At 41.3% G+C, this 17868-nt stretch overlaps 1 protein-coding gene across 4 annotated transcripts in view; it reads right to left on the reverse strand.

Moving 5' to 3' along the window:
* The window catches only part of LOC118391781 (active breakpoint cluster region-related protein), a 252735-nt gene that overhangs the window by 201865 nt on the left and 33002 nt on the right, over nt 1-17868 (reverse strand). The window lies entirely within an intron of this gene.

Here is a 17868-nt window from a genome sequence, read left to right on the forward strand (position 1 = left end):
CATAGACATGGAATCCCTCATCACTTTAATAATGTTTACATACTGTTTTATATATATGCCATTTAGCAGACGCTTTTATCCAAAGCGACTTAGAGTCATGTGTGCATACATTCTACGTATGGGTGGTCCCGGGAATCGAACCCACTACCCTGGCGTTACAAGCGCCATGCTCTACCAACTGAGCTACAGAATTTCATATGTATATACTGTATTTTAGTCATTGCCACTCCTAATATTTAACTTTTAGATGTGTGTATTGTTAGATACTAGTGCACTGTTGGAGCTAGGAACATAAGCATTTCGCTACACCCGCAATAACATCTGCTAAATATGTGTATGTGACCAATCAAATTTGATTTGAGTGTTATGTCACGGTGGTAATTAGCTCAACTTGAGGGCTGCTATGAACATCATCCAGCTCATTTTGCACACACGAAATCGGGTGTGTTAGTGCCAGTCTGGAACAAAAGCCTGCACACCCTGCAGCTCTCCAGGACACTAGTTGCCCACCCCCGGCTTAACTAAAAGGCACTGATTTGTCCATTGAGAGAGTACAGTAGTACAGTAGAGACCGCAGAGATCAATCCAGTTTATGCATTAATCAATACACACAGACAACCACACTCACATGTGAGCGCGCACACACTCAAATGTGCTGTGGAGATCCTCTGGAAGTGCCTGGAAGAGCGGTTAAGGCACGCAAGAAAGGAGAGGGATACCAATTTATGGAGCTGGTTGAGCATTACATTTGAATATTATTTTACATGGAAGCCTTTTACATTAGACCTGGGTATGCAAGACTTGTGCATTTGGCTAGCCCGCAGGTGCACAGAATCGCTAGAGCGCGATGATCCAAGTAAAGCCCCTCCGGCCTAACCCTCCCCTAACTCGGACGATGCTGGGCCAATTGTGCGCCGCCCTATAGGACTCCAGATCCTGGCCGGTTGTGATACAACCAGGGATCGAACCCAGGTCTGTTGTGACGCCTCTAGCACTGCCTTAAATGCTGACCATACCACTCGCAGTCCAAAGAAGAAGAAGCCTGAAGGAGGAGAGATTACTAGAAATTAATTCTGTTTACCCTTTTATCTGTATATTAAATTGTATAGTAGAGGACCTTGTGCATTTCAGGTAAAATAACAACCCCAATGTTTATATCCCAGGACAAATTAGCTTGCAACGGCAAGCTAGCTAGCTAAATTGCCATAAATGTTAGCTTTCTCGACCTGTCCCCAAATTGATATAGTTGGTTCAGAGTTCGTTTTGATATTTCAACCTGCGTGTCCTGAACGCGTCTTGTGTGGGTGGACAAAATCAACATGGCGATGGTCTGGTCAGCATGCTAGACCGCAGCGCCACTTGGGAGGCCCCAAAGTGCTGTGTTTAATGGAAGCGAAGGAACAAAACAGAGGAAATTACAGAAGCAGGAACAGGTTTCTCATCATCAGATGAGGCTGTTCAGCCGTATGCCTGTAGAGAGAGATAAGGACCCCCCCTCATTCTCAAATACCACATGTATACATCAACTACCACCAACCGCCGATGTTACCATGGCACCCAGCGCTGTACATGCTAATCAGCTGGCCAACCCGGTGAGGTAGGTACTACGCGATTATAGTTATTTGGGTTGCAAAGATTAGGATGTGCACACAAACACACACAAGGTTTGGGCGGTATCCAGAAGATCATATCGTCATACTCATCCTCAATTTACAGTATAACCGTCTTAGTATACAAGGGGGTGCCAAAAAACGCAAAGAAAGCCCATTGGGCATCTATTACCAGATTGCTAACAAAATGTGCACAAATAATAGTGAATTTCCATTAAGGCTGCTAGGTAAATCTGCTAATGAGTGCAAAATAAACAAATTGCAAAGACTGGCAATCCAGCCAATAAAGTTTTACATATATTAGGTAGAAAATACAGAATGTAATTTTTGGTATGTTTGGACAATTACAAAATAATGTGAACAAGAGAAATTGTGCAAATGAATAAAATGTTGATGCATGCTTGTCTGAAGGAAGAACAGTGCTGGCTTTGGAGCAGCATGTGTACACGCTGTGTCTGTTTGGACTCTGGAGTAGTTAGGGCAACAGGCCTGCCTGCTCTGCTGAGAAGATGGGGTAGGAGCAGACAGGCAGAGAATGGAGAGGAGAAAAAACGCAAGGAAATCAAAAGATAGCAGTGGCAGCTGTACAGATAACAAATTTAAAGGGCTTTGACTTCTCAACCACTGCCAAAATCTAACAGTAATATTATGTCACCTTATTAATTCAATCACTTACTTAGATAACGCAAGTTAACTTTCTAGTTAAATGCAGAATTCTTAAATTTCACACACTAAAGAAAGACAGATCTAAAAACACTTTTTTACCCCTTTTTCTCCCCAATTACATGATATCAAATTGGAAGTTACAGTCTTGTCCAATTGCTGCAACTCCCATACGGACTCGGAAGAGGCGAAGGTCGGGAACCGTGCGTCCTCCGAAACGCGACCAAGCCGATCTGCACTGCTTCTTGACACAATGCTCGCTTAATCCGCACCAATGTGTCGGAGGAAACACCGTACACCTGGCGACCGTGTCAGCGTGCATGCGCCCGGCCCGCCACATAAGTCGCTAGAGCATGACGGGACAAGGACAATTCGGCCGGCCAAACCCTCCCCTAACCCGGACGACGCTGGGTCAATTGTGCACATCCACATGGGTCTCCCGGTTGCGGCTGGCAGCGACACAGCCTGGGATCGAACCAGGATCTGTGGTGAAGCAGCTAGCAGTGCCTTAGACCACTGCGCTACTCAGGATTCCAATAAAAATGTTTATTGTCATTTCTGCTCAACATCAGACTCATTTTGTGCTTCAGGTGAACTTAGATGAGAATTCACAAACGGGCATTATATCAGCAGGCAGCGCTCTCCAGTACTGTGTCCAGTGTAGCCAGGCTATTTTTCTCTGGTAAAATGCAAATGAACTTTAATCAAAACATAAAAAAATGTAGCTAGCTACCTTCTTTCTATGATAAACATTCAAAATAAATACAGTTGAATTCGGAAGTTTACATACACTTAGGTTGGAGTCATTCAACAACTCCACAAATTTCTTGTTAACAAACTATAGCTTTGAAAAGTCGGTTAGCAAATCTACATTGTGCATGACAAGTAATTTTTCCAACAATTGTTTACAGACAGATTATTTCACTTATAATTCACTGTATCACAATTCCACTGGGTCAGAAGTTTACATACACTAAGTTGACTGTGCCTTTGAACAGCTTGGAAAAATTCCAGACAATGATGTCACTGCTTTAGGAAGCCTCTGATAGGCTAATTGACATAATTTGAGTCAATTGGAGGTGTACCTGTGGATGTATTTCAAGGCCGACCTTCAAACTCGGTGCCTCCTTGCTTGACATCATGAGAGAAAAAAAAATAACAGCCAAGACCTCTGTCAATGACCTCTGTCATTGCCAACAAAGGGTATAACAAAGTATTGAGATAAACTTTTGTTATTGACCAAATACTTATTTTCCACCATAATTTGCAAATAAATTCATTAAAAATCCTACAATGTGATTTTCTGGATTTTTTTTTCTCATTTTGTCTGTCATAGTTGAAGTGTACCTATGATGAAAATTACAGGCCTCTCTCATCTTAAGTGGGAGAACTTGCACAATTGGTGGCTGACTAAATACTTTTTTGCCCCACTGAAGCTTAACACTTCTATTGTCATTGGATGAACATGATGCTATTTTCTGCCTAATATATGTGGCACTAATATATTTTCTGTGAAGTTAAACTATAGTTGCACATCCTGATCACTCTATTAAAGCAAAAAAACACATTTGACCATCAATATAAAACAACCTCATTGCACAGCTGGACTCACCTTCTCCTGCTTTCTCCAGATGTGCTACTTACAAACACATGACAGGGTAAGCTTCATAATGTAAAATAATGTGACAGGTGAAATGAAGAACACATTCTGCTTTAAAAAATTTAAATAAAAAAAGTAGCTACGAATATTTAAATGTATTGAAAAAAATAAAGATATTTCAACGGAATTGAAAAACCATCCCGTGACCATTTCCAAATACCCTGGTATACCACCCAAGGCACGCATATACACACACCTCCCCCACGTCCCAGCAAGTGGTAAAATAATATCCATCTGCCCATTCTCTCCCTTTGGCCCTACACAGGTGGGAGGGTGATATATCACTGCCTACTCCTTGCCAACACACTCCCACGCACAGTACACTCGTGTGTAGGTGTGTGTGAGAGCCTATAACAATGCTGAGTACCATTGCATCCCACTGAATAAGCCCCTAGTATGAGCAATAGCAGGTCCAGCTCACGCCCCATGACAGACCTTGACAGAGCCTACTGCACGAGGCATTTACTGTCCTCTCTAATGTAAGCCCTGAGGAATGTGTGTGTAAAGAGGGAGTTTGAAGAGAGAGAGAGGGAGAGAGAGTGTGGGTGTGGGTTATGTAATGTCCATCCAGCCACCACATCCATACATCAGTATTCTTCACAGAAAATAGAGTGAACTGCACTCACTCTGCACTGGAGGAGAGGAGGAGGACCGGATTTGAAATCCTGCACAGGTGAGCAGATAGGGAAATGAGGCTGAGAATGTCTTTTAAAAGAAGCTTTGGTTCTATTAGAATAATGCTAAAGCTACTGTTTTGTCATTTTTCAGTCAGACAGAATGAACACAAGCTATCCTGCTGAACAGGAACACCACGTATCCTGTCTATAGCAAGACTTTGAGGATAGTAATGCCGTTTGTTTGTTTGTTTGTTTGTTTGTAGCAGATTGTCTGACAGCAGCGATAACATCCCAACTTTGACAATCTGACAATCAAGCTTGATGGAAGTCTCTCTACATGCTGGAATGACAGAACAAAACCTCACCGATAGCAGTTTCTTTCTGTATTCAAATCAGAGACTACCAAGCACGCATACTCCAAATCAAACAGAGAAAATCACATTCTTGTGTGATCCCTACCATCTCCCTCTCGCTTGCTCTTTCTCTCTCCCTCCAAATTTGACATATCTAACAGTCTCTCCCTAAGCTCTCCAGTACAGAATACTGATGTAGGTGAATCAGGTGCAACAGTCAAATGATTCCTCCACCTCTCTTACTCTGAAACAGAGACAGCCGGAGAACAAGAGAGAGAAAGAGACCAACAGAGATTTCACCTTTATTTTAATGGGGAAGAACGATATGGGGTAGAGGGAGTGAGGGGGTTGCCATAATGGACAATCCAAGATTTACTCTTTCCATAATAGGTCACGACATAAAACACGGTGCTTGGGAGAAAGTGAGTGAGAGAGAAAGAGAGACACTGAACAGCAGACCTAAAGGGAATTTCCATGTAAAAAGGACCCATGAGCACCAACATGTGAAGTTCATAGGAGCATTTCAAATCTGGTGTCAAATGAAAGCAAGAGTATTTTTTATTTAGCCATATTAGGGCTGAGCCCAATAGTTTGTTGTCAATAGGTTGTTGATCGACCAAGATTTTTTAAGGCCCACGAGACACCGGTCTTACTCATGCCCATCTCAGTGAACTAATCCATTGCGGAGGCCGTGAGGATGGCACCGTCCAAGAAGAAGTGGAGTGTGGCTGCACAACGCACGTCTCTCTCCAGAATGAGCTCTCCTGTCAATTTGTGCACGTTCATTGTTTAATAGTGTGAATTGTTTGCATTTGATTGTTAATGTCTATCAATTCCCATTACATATAATCAATAACCAGTAGTACATGTACCATTAATTCCTATAATCTTGACTCTACAATGTTTGTTTGGTTAAGGTAATGTCTGTTAATGCATTCAATATATAATTATTCCAGTCTTAGCATTCTCATTTCCGGAGTGGACATGTTTGCATTGCGCACTATTTATGCTACACTTGTGAGAAACAAGTTGAGATTTATTTCATTCCATTTACAAGTTTTGTCAATTTGGTCATTGTATTTTGTTTGGAGCACTCCTGTCAATGTGGAGTAAGGACGTACACCTGATTACCCATAGAACGCACCACCACAAATGAGCTGTGGAGCTTCTCAAAGTAATGTTTTCTTCTCCTCAAACAGCAAGCAAACTAAGTCTGTTTTTACATCCATTGAGAATGACAATAGTTCCTTAATGTATTTGAAAAATCTTTCCAACTCTCTCCCTTTCGATAACCACTCAGCGTGAAAGGGAAAAACGTCATGCTTTTGATCCAGTGGAAACGTCATAAAATAGTCCGACCTAATTACTTCTATTCCCTTGCGCAAATAGCCTAGAGCGGTGTCTGTCCCGAGCTCACTGGCTGGGGAAACTGAGGGCCCAGAATATTTTATACAATGTTGCAAGGAGCTTCAGGCCACACCCAAGTTAATAGTTGATTCAATGTTTCAAGTTCATTGTCAAAAGGCTATGCATAGCCAATGTGATTTAAAGGGGATTTTTTTATTTTTAAATCAGGATATTTTCTACCTCCAGGCTGCAATGTTTTTATTTGATGGCTTTATAGGCTATTTTTACATAATTGGCAATACAATTTTCTTTTTAGGTTTGAATCTTTTTTATTTTGATTAACCACATGACAATGATTGAGAAGACGTTCTTCTAAATTAAATAAAACTGTTCCAAGAAAATGTGCAGTTCGCTTAAAGCATCAGACAAACTGAATGCATAAATGGTTGATTGTTATATTTAGTTTTGGATAAATAATTTGCTTTCTGTAAGTTTCACAAAACGTTGCCTTGTGCTTTGGAATACCGTTCCCAAAAACTCACATATCTTTAAGATATTTTCTGATCGCTCCCTCATGAGGGAGGATAAAGAAAGTTCACAGGAGTAACAAGTAAAGGTAGACCTACCAATTAGTTCGTGTTTTTACTGATATCAAGATCTTTTATGAATTATCAAGTGATTAAAACTCGTAATTCAGTTACCAAATCAGTAACGGAATTACCTAAAAATCTATGCAATTGAATTGGCTACAATGGGAAATCATAGTAGTCACAAACCACAGTTGGGTCACCTGCAACTGTTCTCCCATCCAGTGGCCTACTGTTATGTTCAGATCATAACTGTTGTTTTTTCTCTCTTTCTGTCTTATGGAGTTCAAAGCAAGACTGAAAATCTGGACAACCCCTCCCTCTCACCCACTCTCCCTCTAGCTGCCGCTCTCTTCTCTCTCTCCAGTTAATGGTACGTCTCCCGGCACCTACCACCTACCCGCTTTCCATTTACTGTAACAAGCATCCTCACGCACTGACCGACACCGGACGTCCATCAACGTTTAAAAGTAGATGAAATGTGGTCAGACCAATCCTGGCTGGAGCATCATAGATGGCTGTTTCACAAGTTCAGACATCACAGTACAGTAAAGCACAGTACTGTAAAGTGGAGTACAGTAGAGCACAGTATAATGTACTGTACTCTACTGTGATGTCCGAACTTGTGAAATATTGATGACCAAATGTGGTATTGTTTGGGGGCAGAGCTCATTTTAACAGCCACTTTGTAGAACACCCAAATATGCAAAAGCAGGATATTGCATATTTCTACCTTTGTGTACCTATTCAAGATACGTCACCATGAAGTGAACAATATTTTTGTTCCATAATTATGCATTTCTGTGTAGTACAGATCAGGGACCCATGATCTAATTCCGTTACAGTAAATCCACTTAAAGTGTATTTGAACTACAGTAGGTTATCAAACTCAAGGTGTCATGTCATAGCCAACACTACATTCTTTTGGAGTTTTTGGAAAACGTGGTCGTAAAAAGAAAAAAGAAAAAAAATTGACGGAGATTTTACCGTAATTCTGTTAACAAAAACGTTGCATCTGCACAGTTCTTCCAGTAAACATGTTTTTGTTAAACGTTTTGTATTAATTATTGAAAATGTCCTTGTGCATAGAGTTGTATGGTTTGTTAAAGTTTGAAATCAATGTTTTTTATTTGGCATACATTTTTAAGAAAAAAATCTGAGTCAAAGCGTAATTCCCTTACTGTGGAATTGCCCTACAGTAGAAATACCAGTCATTTGCTGGCCTTAATCTGGACAATAATTATGCTTCTCTCTCTATGTGAGCGAGCTGAACTTTTGAGAGTAGACACAGTCTTTCTCTTAAACCCGTAGAAGATGAGAAGCCGTTTTGTTACCTCACATAAATACTGTAACACTACCTGGCAAAGAGCCAAGAGACGGACACCTCAGGGAGACCAGTGGTGAGGGAGAGTGTACCTACAGGGGAAAGGGAAGGGCACTCCATACCGTTTCAATTTTTAATCACGCAGAAGAAAAACAAGGAACTCAAATTAGCAGTTTAATGGGTATTTGGTTTAAAAGGTGTCACAGCTGGGATCAAACAAACTAATCAAATAGTGACAGATGGGTAGTTTGCTTTCCACATAATAAAATATAGTGTCTAATAAATGGCCTTAATGGATAGTTTTATCTCCTATAGAACAGTCTGTGTTTGTTCACCTGTGTGTCTGTCTGGCCCCAGCTCCCATTCAGTCCTGAGGCCCGATTCAAAAAACATTATTTATGAAATCCTTGAACTCCGTTTTTTCAAGAAGAAAAAAAGTTCATCAGATCGTTCTCAAAATGTTCTTAGTAATTCATAGTTTTCTTATGAACTTTGTAAATATCTTATTTTGTGGCATTGAAACCAATAAATATGCCTATGTTTACAAGGATGATAGGATTTGGCCCACTATAATAAAGTGTTCATATTTCCATTTTATTACATTTATCTGCTATACGTCTCTAGATTATTATAGTTTTGGGGGGCTCGAACCCTTTATGCACAAAAACAAACGTAATTGTTTCACACATTATAGCCTTCACACTAGCTATATCAAAAACAAAAATGGATAACCAAGAAAAGCACAATAAAAACTTCCGCAAACAAGAGCTTGAAGTGATGGTGGAGGAAATAGCAGCCAGGAAAAGGTTGCTGTTAGGGACACTCCAAAAACTGCAGAGACCAAAAAGAGAGGATGGGCGAGAGTGGCAAAGTAGGTCTCTGGCGTCGGAGGTATGGCAAGGGACAGTGGTGATGCCGTAAAAAAGTGGTCCGACATCAAGTCGGCTGCTAAGAAGACGGGAGCTGAGAGATCATTCATGTGGACCAGCTGGAGGAGAAGGCGTTGTACATGGTAAGAGACGATGGTGGTAGAGGGACTGCACGACTGGTGAATTAGGTACCTACGTTTGCTAGCTAACGCGTAACGACAATACTAACAACGTTAACGTTAGCCAAGTTCTTCTTTGCAAATTGACGAGTGAACTCTAGTTATTTAACACTTCTTGAATATTGTAATATATTGTTAATTACTAGCTAGCTAGATAATGCGCATTTAATTTGTTTTCTTGCTGTGTTTAAATGTCCGGTAGCCAACTGTCACAGTGGCGCAAGAAAATGTTCATGGTTACAAAAGTATCCATTCGTCACAAGACAAGGGTTTAGCTGTTCTAATGTTAAGTACATTTTCAAGAAGAAATCCTAAAACATTTTCAAGGATCCAATTTCTTCTCAACTATTTTCTTAGGGGGGAAAAATTAAGAATATTTCCAATAACTTCATTGAGGAATAGCAACTTGGCTTAACTTGCTTCATAAGTCTATACTTAAGGAAAAACTTGCAATTAAGACATTTCTTAAGAAGGTTTTGTGAATCCGGCCCCTGGAGGTCATCAGGCCTCAAGTCTTAATGAAGCAGAAAGCTAGCCCCCTCTCTTATCCCACTCTCCTCTCTTATCCCCCCCACTACTCCTCCTCTCTTATCCCCCCCACTACTCCTCCTCCTCTCTTATCCCCCACTACTCCTCTCTTTCGCTCGACTGCCCTGAATGCCTAAATCGTGCCATGCCTTCCGGGAGCATGTAAACAAGACAGCCAGCACATTGATTGAGGGAGTGGTGTTGCTGTGCTGTCATTGGCTGTCTGATGGGTAGGGGCGGGAGGCTGTGGTCACCAGCACCTGAGGGTTAGACTAGATATTCTACTAGCCATAGTAACACAGTCAGAGCCCAGCCACAGATCACCACTCATACACTCAACTACCCCCATTTCTAATACATTTTAGGGGTCTTAAAAAGTATTAGAAATGCATCCAAGACACAATAATGCTGAAGTAAAGATCAATGCAAACTAATAAACATTTAGTTTATGATATTCTTTATTGATATTCTTTTCTGCTTTCTTTAAGTTTAAGACATTGCCTTGTGCCTTGAAATTCAGTTACTAAAAACCCACATATCTTTAAGATATTTTCTGATTTCTCTCCCTGATGAGGGAGGATTATGAAAGTTCACAGTAGTGTTAAGTAAAAGGTAGACCTACCACTTAGTGTTTCTACTGATATCAAGTTTATGACTTATTCATTGATTAAAACTATTATTTTACCAAAATCAGTAACATAATTTCTGCAATTGAATTGGCTACAATGAGAAAGTAGTAGTCACAAACCACAGGTCACCTGCTACTGTCCCTCCTTCACCTGGCATACTGTCATGTTCAGCTCACAACTGTTTGGTTTTTCTTTCTGTCGTCTGGTGGTCGAAGCAAGTCTAGACTCCCTCTCGCCTCCCTACTGTAAAGTAGAGAGGTGTGTAGAATAATACCCACACTTAAAGGATTACATATTGCTACCTTTGTGTACATATTTACAATACATCACCATGAAGAGAATGACATTCATATCCATAATTATGCACTTCTGTGTAGTACAGATCAGAGACCCATGATGAAATTCCATTAATGCAATTCTGTTACTGGGTGTAAATCCACTTCACTTACTGTAGTTCAATAACCAAAATAGATTTTTTCAAACTCAAGGTGTCATGTTATAGATGTCTGCAACCCCATTATTTCTGCAGACATCTTTTGGGAAGACGTGGTCACAAACAACTGAAGGAGATTTTACTGAAATTCTGTTACCAAACTTTGCATCTGCACAGTTCTTCCTGTAAATGTGTTTTTGTAAAAATGGCAGTGTAAATTGTTAAAGAAGTCCTTGCACATAAAGTTCATGTTTGTTTTGTGTTCCGTAACCATAAAATTGCCCATAGATCTGTGTCCCTTTCCCTCTCATTCGCTGAGATTGTTTCCATTCTCATCACTCTCAGCAACCCCTCTCCCATCTCTCCTCTGCCTCACCTCTCCTACTCAACAACCCCCACTCCCTAAACCTCTCTCCCTTCTCCCGCTCTCCTTAAATCTCTCATTAATTTTCTTTCTCACATGCACCAACATTACATGCCCCAAGCCCTGTTGTTTCAGTTGATTTAGTATGGGAAGGGATGTGCTACTGATTACAAGGCCCAGCCCCATCCCTCACCAAGCACCAGCACAAACAGACAGCTAGGACAAGAGACAGAGGCTGATGCTGGAGGAGAACATATCTCATTCTTTATCCCTATGCACTGAGCCATCACCTACAAGACCACAGTACTGCTACATATTGCTTTACGTTCAATCAAATGAACAGTTACAGCACCTTCAGGAAGTAGTCACACCCCTCAACCTTTTCCACATTTTGTGACATTACAGCCGGTTAAAATATATTAAAATGTACATTTTGTGTCACTGATCTACACACACACACACACACACACACACACACACACACACACACACACACACACACACACACACACACACAAAATAGCCCATAATGTCACAGTGGAATTATTTTTATAAATTTTTACAAATTATTAAAAAATGAAATGCTGAAATGCCTTGAATCAATAAGTATCCAACCTCCGTTATGGCAAGCCTAAACTTGAGGAGTAGAAATGTACTTAACAAGTCAGATAAATTGCATGGATTAATTGTGTGCGATAAATGGTGTTTACCATGATTTATTCATGACTGCCATCTCTGTATCCCACACATAGAATTACAGTGCCTTCGGAAAGTATTCATACCCCTTATGGATTCTACATTGTTTGTTACAGCCTGAATTCTCACTACACACAACACTCCACAATGACATGTTTTTAGAAATATTTGTGCTTTAAAAAAATTAAAACACAGAAATATCAAATTTACATAAGTATTCACACCCAGGCCAATACTTTGAAGAAGCACCTTTGACAGCGATTACAGCTGTGAGTCTTTCTGGGTAAGTCTCTTAAGAGCTTTCCACACCTTGATTCTGCAACATTAGCCCATTAATCTTATCAAAGTCCTTCAAGCTCTATCAAGTTGGGTGTCTAGCAATGATCAACAACCATTTTCAGGTATTGCCATAGATTTTCAAGTAGATTTAAGTCAAAACTGTAACTCGGCCACTCAGGAACATTCAATGTCATCTTGGTAAGTAACTCCAGTGTGGATTTGGCCTTGCGTTTTAGGTTATTGTCCTGCTGAAAGGAGAATTCATCTCCCAGTGTCTGGTAAAAAGCAGACTGAACAAGGCTTTCCTCTAGGATTTTACCTGTGCTTAGCTTCATTTCCATTTAATTTTTAACTGAAAAACTCCCCAGACCTTAATGATTACAAGCATACCCAGTAATGTGTTGGATTTGGCCAAAACATAAAACTTTGTATTCAGGACAAAAAGTGAATGGCTTGGAAGGAGAGGAAGGAAACTATACTAAACTAAATGACAAAGTGAAAAGAAGGAAGCCTGTACAACATGCATCCTGTTTGCAATAAGTCACCAATGTAATACTGCAAAGAATGTGGCAAAGAAATGAACTTCTTGTCCTGAATATAAAGCATTATGTTTGGGGGAAATCCAACACATCACTGAGTACCACTCTTCATTATCAAGCATGGAGGTGGTTGCATCATGTTATGAGTATGCTTGTCATCGGCAAGGACTATGGAGTTTTTGGGGGGGATAAAAAGAAAAGGAATAGAGCTAAGCACAGGCAAACTTCTAGAGGAAAACCTGGTTCAGACGGCTTTCTACCAGACACTGGGAGACAAATCCCCCTTTCAGCAGGACATTAACATAAAATGCTATGCCAAATCTACACTGGAGTTACTTACCAAGACGACCTTGAATGTTCCTGAGTTGCCTAGTTACAGTTTTGACTTAAATCAGCTTGAAAATGTATGGAAAGACTTAAATGGCTGTCTAGCAATAAACAACTTGACAGAGCTTGAAGAATTCTTAAAATAATCATTGGGAAAGGATAAAGGGAACAGAGGGTCTTTGGATAATGGACGTGCTTTGTACAGTAGGGACTAAATCTATTCAAATCCATATTATCTTGTATATCTAAATCAATGTAAGAGCCAATATAACGTACACAAACAGTGGTGGAGTTCACAATCAGACATGATAAACAGTGGTTCGAGCTCCGAATGCTGATTGTCTGAAAGCCGTGGTATATCAGACCGTATACCACGGGTATGACAAAACATGTATTTTTACTCTTCTAAATACGTTGGTAAACAGTTTATAATAGCAATAAGGCACCTCGGGGGGTTGTGGTTTATGGCCAATATACCACGGCTAAGTGCTGTATCCAGACACTCAACATGGTGCCGTGTGTAAGAACAGCCCTTAGCCGTGGTATATTAGCAATATATCACACCCCCTCAACATAATTCAGAGCCACTGTGGGAGCTGTAGGTCCCTTTCAAGGCTGTGGAGGCCCAATCTAAAACATGATAGGCAGTGTGGCGAGCTAGTCAAGGGATCTGTTCTGTGGTCGGGACCCGATTGATGTGTTTGGAAACACAATCAGGCTACAGTCCATCTGCAGTGGACCAACTGATCTGGACACACCCCACAACACAATATGGAGTGGGGCTGTTCTTTTCCCAAGATGGAAATACGTTCAGATCATTTTTGCATGAATGTGATGAATGCGCTATACACCTTCAGCTAGTATTATTTTACCCCCACACACTCCCTCACTCCTCTCTGCCCCCTTTCACATCTTTCGCTCTAGTTTCTGGGAAGCTCTCCAAAATCACTTTGTTTTCCCCATTTGCTGATCCCTGCGAGCCAAACACACACATCCTGATGCCCAGATACACTCTAACAACCACCATTAAACACTCGGCCCTTTAAGCATCAGGGGCTAGTGCGCTGCTAACACAATGGATACACACATGGGCGTAAATAGGGCTGCAGAGACTCCCATTATTTTCTTGGCGAACTCCTAGAAGTAGGATCTATTCCCTCTATGTTAACACCAACCCACTCAGTTCAACCCACAGAATAAGCTCATAATTAGGTAGGCCGCTGATGTTAGCACTTCTATTGTGGGCTGGACACCGGCTTCATAACGAGGCACTCAGACCTAAGTCGTAGTTTTGCATCCTCTATAGGAGAGACAAATGTAGCAGCAAAAGCAGTTTGAGGGTGACATAAGCTAAGCCATATTTTATACTGGAAAGCCACTTAGTCCCCGTTTCAGAAACCAACCAACTACCCGCCCCACTCATTCATTGCCACACAGCACTCCATCCACTTTCACATGGAATGACCCCGTGGGGAGTGTATTAACTGAACCCAAGATCAGCCTAACATACAGTAGCTCAAAAGCTTCTCTCATACTGCATAGGCTCCAAACCCTGCATCATAAACAAGCCTCCACTCAAATCGCTACAGCCAAAGACAATAGGATAATTGTACAGAATCAGAGTTCAACAGCAGCCACAAGGAGATGAAACCTCAGTGGCATGTTAACATCTGAAAATACCTTGAAACACCATGTAACGTACTGGGGATTACAAATGAACCTCCGCTGGGACTCTAATAGGTGATATTACTACACAACCACCCAGGATGGCCTGATTTAGCCTGCACCCTGGCATCCCAGTGGCCAATTTGTAAGTCGCTCTGGATAAGAGCGTCTGCTAAATGACTTAAATGTAATGTAAATGTAAATGTGATGACTGGCATCCCAGTGGCGTGATGACTGGCATCCCAGTGGCGTGATGACTGGCATCCCAGTGGCGTGATGACTGGCATCCCAGTGGCGTGATGACTGGCATCCCAGTGGCGTGATGACTGGCATCCCAGTGGCGTGATGACTGGCATCCCAGTGGCGTGATGACTGGCATCCCAGTGGCGTGATGACTGGCATCCCAGTGGTGTGATGACTGGCATCACAGTGGCATGATGACTGGTATCACAGTGGGCAGTCCAGGCAGACGCACTACAGGCAGCTGGCTGTAGCTGTACAACTGGCACAACAGTGGCACTGCCAGCCAATCTGCCCCTTCTGCCTCTTGATAAATGTATGGCACTAAAACCCAAGTTAGCCTTCCCTGCAGTGACTAGGATTGTGTGTGTGTGTGTGTGTGTGTGTGTGTGTGTGTGTGTGTGTGTGTGTCCTCTGCTGCCATATTGAAGGCTCTTACATAATCTCTATCCTTTGATGTTTTGCTTCAGCATCAACGTGACATTACAGTAGTTTAGGGAATGTTTCTGGAGATGTCTCTAAATATATATTATACTGGACCCGTACGTTTGGCTTGGGCATCGAGCTAAAGTGAAAATACTGGAGACGAGACACAAACAATTCCCAGTGCTCATATGGATGGAAATAGCATATTCGATTTAACTGTTACGAGAACAAGCTATTCAGGTAATTACAACAAATGACAAGCTGCTAGTGCTAGCCTAGGCTATATATTGGTACAGCCATGTCTGGCTGTGCATCTTATTGTACCCAAGGAGTGTCCAAGTGCATGTGTAATCTGTCAGAGACAATTGGTCTCTGAGCTGACTGGTGACTCTGACAAGGGGTCTGACAGAGGAGGGGAGACATCTTGGAACTTTCTCTGAAGAGAGAGGAAGATATTTGTATGAATGAGTGATAAGTGTGTGTGTGTGTGACAATGAGAGTGCGCGACAGTGGAACCGCCTCAGGTACCTCCTACTACCCACCACTCTGTGTTAACATGTCATGTTTCATCCTGACTATCATTAGACACAGAGGGGCCTGGCTGGCCGGGCCAAGATTGGTGCAGTAAATGAAGCTAACCAATAAACACTGGAGTACAAAATATCACCACAACGTGAGTGTGATTTACTGCAACATTCATCATGACCACCACCCTCACCTGTCCACTGGATCTGTCTCTCAACTCATGACAAGCCATGAGGAGGAGCAACGATAAAGGGAGGATGCAGAGATGAATGGAAGGAACATGCATAGCCTTCAATATAATGGAAGTAGCCCTCAAGATAATCTATCAATGTCTAGGGACATCGGAGTCAACACGGTCTCCTGTTATGCTAATATTCCTTCATTGGAAGCTCTTTGTTCGCCGTCTAACCTATTCACACAGGGAATGCGACGTGTAAATGACACATTCATTGTGTTATTTTGTCAGCGCTGCTGCCAAAGGAGACCATTCAATCAATCACTGGCTTCTAGGCACTTCACACTGGCCCATATTCATTATTAGACCAACATCGGTCTCATAATGTCTTTCAAATGTGGTCTATATTTTTCCATCTATTTTCACAAGTAGGCTAACGTGCCCCAAGGAATAGGGGGGAAAAATGAACACAATTATTTTAAAAAACAAATAATTTGCATCATTGTTTGTGATGCTCTGTGTCCAGCCTGGCAGGTTCTCAGATGAAGTCATCAACAGACACAAAGCGTTACCTGGGCCAACAGATCGTTTCCTTGGTAAACCCATTTGGCCTGATAATATGGTACTTTATGCTCTTAGCCCCCCCCCACAATTTCTAAAACCCCTCCACCAACCCCGCTCTTCTCCATCGCTCCCACAGTTCCTCTCCTTCCACTTCTCTCCCGCCATCCCCCTCTCTCTCTCAGCCCCAGAAGGGGCAGATTAAGTGAAAACAGCTATACATCAGAACAAACAACAAGCTGTTACATAACCTAATCTCTACTTCTGAGAAAAGACTGAATCACATCACGACACACTCACTTAAGGGTAACTCATCTAAATGTGTGTGTCACGACTCATTTTCCCCAGTTAATGTAGCTCTACAGGCAGCATGAAAACTCACCATAACAAGTCTCATGTATCAGTGCTCCCATCACTGTCCAGTCAAGTGTACAAATCACACACACCATAGAATCCTGAGTTAATACAAACTACATATTCTGTACATATTTAGAATATCCTAATCCTAAATGGAAAAATACATTAAATCATGCTGATTCATGATCAGTCATTTTCTAAACCAGTGTTTTGGCAGGTACTAGGTTGGGCTACTTACAGGATAAAGAAAACATCCATTCACAGAAACTGTACAATAAAGACACTGACCACAGTGAAACATCGACATGGACAAAACCAGTGGAATGGATTCATCTCTATCAGCACGTGTGTCCTGGTTACAAAAGTACATGGCGTTCTCTCTGCAATCAACACTGAGTCTATCGGTCCAAGTTGGTTAAATATGCTCCTATTTGAGCTCTTCAAATGGTGGAAGATAATTTGAGCGATTTCAGTGCAGAATTGCATTGTTTTGAATGTGTATTAGGATATTTAATTTGAATTTCATGTTTCTGAATGTGTAACACACAAGTTGTATTTCATGATTTGAAACTGAACTGAATATTGCATTATTTTAAAATATGAGACTTTTATGCATTTGTAAACTTGATACCAAGACAATGAATGCAATATTTACCATATTGAAACTGAACACATAAATATTACATTTGAATATTCAATTGAAATCAAATTTTGAAACGAAATGCAATATTCAGTCGATTCAGTTTCAAATCATGAGATACAAGTTCAATTTATGAATTGAATGATTCAATGTGATATACAGCTCTGTACACGCACACTTTAGATTAATGAGCAAAACAGTGCTCCTGGAAGGTGAAATAACATGTAGGACTGGGGTGTCTGGTTATGGGTAACTACAGTGATGGACTAATTGGG

This window comes from Oncorhynchus keta, chromosome 12 (assembly GCF_023373465.1).
Source record: "Oncorhynchus keta strain PuntledgeMale-10-30-2019 chromosome 12, Oket_V2, whole genome shotgun sequence".
Classification (NCBI taxonomy): Eukaryota; Metazoa; Chordata; class Actinopteri; order Salmoniformes; family Salmonidae; genus Oncorhynchus; species Oncorhynchus keta.